This window comes from Rutidosis leptorrhynchoides, chromosome 8 (genome assembly GCF_046630445.1).
Source record: "Rutidosis leptorrhynchoides isolate AG116_Rl617_1_P2 chromosome 8, CSIRO_AGI_Rlap_v1, whole genome shotgun sequence".
NCBI classification, from domain to species: Eukaryota; Viridiplantae; Streptophyta; class Magnoliopsida; order Asterales; family Asteraceae; genus Rutidosis; species Rutidosis leptorrhynchoides.
The window spans coordinates 346,300,598-346,303,912 of NC_092340.1; positions in this window are offsets into that span (position 1 = coordinate 346,300,598).

A 3,315-nucleotide genomic window follows, 5' to 3' on the forward strand; every position below is an offset into this window, starting at 1 on the left:
GGATCGATGTGGGGGTAATCCCGGTAATTCTTTCGGAAATACATCGGGAAATTCTTTTGCAATGGGAACATCATTGATGCTCTTTTCTTCAGTTTGTACTTTCTCGACGTGTGCTAGAACAGCATAGCAACCTTTTCTTATTAGTTTTTGTGCCTTCAAATTACTAATAAGATGTAGCTTCGTGTTGCCCTTTTCTCCGTACACCATTAAGGGTTTTCCTTTTTCTCGTATAATGCGAATTGCATTTTTGTAACAAACGATCTCTGCTTTCACTTCTTTCAACCAGTCCATACCGAATATCACATCAAAACTCCCTAACTCTACTGGTATCAAATCAATCTTAAATGTTTCGCTAACCAGTTTAATTTCTCGATTCCGACATATATTATCTGCTGAAATTAATTTACCATTTGCTAATTCGAGTAAAAATTTACTATCCAAAGGCGTCAATGGACAACTTAATTTAGCACAAAAATCTCTACTCATATAGCTTCTATCCGCACCCGAATCAAATAAAACGTAAGCAGGTTTATTGTCAATAAGAAACGTACCCGTAACAAGCTCCGGGTCTTCCTGTGCCTCTGCCGCATTAATATTGAAAACTCTTCCGCGGCCTTGTCCATTCGTGTTCTCTTGGTTCGGGCAATTTCTAATAATGTGGCCCGGTTTTTCACATTTATAACAAACTACATTGGCATAACTTGCTCCGACACTACTTGCTCCGCCATTACTCGTTCCGACACCATTTGTTCCTTTCGTTCTATTAACCCCTGGTCCGTAGACCTCACACTTCACCGCGCTATGACCATTTCTTTTACACTTGTTGCAAAATTTGGTGCAGAACCCCGAGTGATACTTTTCACACCTTTGGCATAGCTGCTTCTGATTGTTGTTGTTGTTGCGGTTATTTTTGTTGTTGGGATGATTGTTGTAGTTGCTGTTGTTGTTGTTGTTGTTGGGCCGTTTGTTGTAGTTGCGATTGATGTTGCGATTGTTGGGATAATTGTTGCGATTATTGTTGTAATTGCTGTTGTTGTTGTATTGGTGATTCTTATCACCGTTTTCCTCCCACTTTCTTTTGACTTGCTTCACATTGGCCTCTTCAGCAGTCTGTTCTTTAATTCTTTCTTCGATCTGGTTCACTAGTTTGTGAGCCATTCTACATGCCTGTTGTATGGAGGCGGGCTCGTGTGAACTTATATCTTCTTGGATTCTTTCCGGTAATCCTTTCACAAACGCGTCGATCTTCTCTTCCTCATCTTCAAATGCTCCCGGACACAATAGGCACAATTCTGTGAATCGTCTTTCGTACGTGGTAATATCAAATCCTTGGGTTCGTAACCCTCTAAGTTCTGTCTTGAGCTTATTGACCTCGGTTCTGGGACGGTACTTCTCGTTCATCAAGTGCTTGAATGCTGACCACGGTAGTGCGTACGCATCGTCTTGTCCCACTTGCTCTAGATAGGTATTCCACCATGTTAACGCAGAACCTGTGAATGAAATGTCCCGTTCTTATTGATTAAAAACGTTCCATATTAATTGATTTCGTTGCGAGGTTTTGACCTCTATATGAGACGTTTTTCAAAGACTTTTTTCATTTTAAAACAAACCATAACCTTTATTTCATCAATAAAGGTTTAAAAAGCTTTACGTAGATTATCAAATAATGATAATCTAAAATATCCTGTTTACACACGACCATTACATAATGGTTTACAATACAAATATGTTACAACAAAATAAGTTTCTTGAATGCAGTTTTTACACAATATCATACAAGCATGGACTCCAAATCTCGTCCTTATTTAAGTATGCGACAGCGGAAGCTCTTAATAATCACCTGAGAATAAACATGCTTAAAACGTCAACAAAAATGTTGGTGAGTTATAGGTTTAACCTATATATATCAAATCATAATAATAGACCACAAGATTTCATATTTCAATACACATCCCATACATAGAGATAAAAATCATTCATATGGTGAACACCTGGTAACCGACATTAACAAGATGCATATATAAGAATATCCCCATCATTCCGGGACACCCTTCGGATATGATATAAATTTCGAAGTACTAAAGCATCCGGTACTTTGGATGGGGCTTGTTAAGCCCAATAGATCTATCTTTAGGATTCGCGTCAATTAGGGTGTCTGTTCCCTAATTCTTAGATTACCAGACTTAATAAAAAGGGGCATATTTGATTTCGATAATTCAACCATAGAATGTAGTTTCACGTACTTGTGTCTATTTTGTAAATCATTTATAAAACCTGCATGTATTCTCATCCCAAAAATATTAGATTTTAAAAGTGGGACTATAACTCACTTTCACAGATTTTTACTTCGTCGGGAAGTAAGACTTGGCCACTGGTTGATTCACGAACCTATAATAATATATACATATATATCAAAGTATGTTCAAAATATATTTACAACACTTTTAATATATTTTGATGTTTTAAGTTTATTAAGTCAGCTGTCCTCGTTAGTAACCTACAACTAGTTGTCCACAGTTAGATGTACAGAAATAAATCGATAAATATTTTCTTGAATCAATCCACGACCCAGTGTATACGTATCTCAGTATTGATCACAACTCAAACTATATATATTTTGGAATCAACCTCAACCCTGTATAGCTAACTCCAACATTCACATATAGAGTGTCTATGGTTGTTCCGAAATATATATAGATGTGTCGACATGATAGGTCGAAACATTGTATACGTGTATATGGTATCTCAAGATTACATAATATACAATACAAGTTGATTAAGTTATGGTTGGAATAGATTTGTTACCAATTTTCACGTAGCTAAAATGAGAAAAATTATCCAATCTTGTTTTACCCATAACTTCTTCATTTTAAATCCGTTTTGAGTGAATCAAATTGCTATGGTTTCATATTGAACTCTATTTTATGAATCTAAACAGAAAAAGTATAGGTTTATAGTCGGAAAAATAAGTTACAAGTCGTTTTTGTAAAGGTAGTCATTTCAGTCGAAAGAACGACGTCTAGATGACCATTTTAGAAAACATACTTCCACTTTGAGTTTAAACATAATTTTTGGATATAGTTTCATGTTCATAATAAAAATAATTTTCTCATAATAACAACTTTTAAATCAAAGTTTATCATAGTTTTTAATTAACTAACCCAAAACAGCCCGCGGTGTTACTACGACGGCGTAAATCCGGTTTTACGGTGTTTTTCGTGTTTCCAGGTTTTAAATCATTAAGTTATCATATAATATAGATATAGAACATGTGTTTAGTTGATTTTAAAAGTCAAGTTAGAAGGATTAATTTTT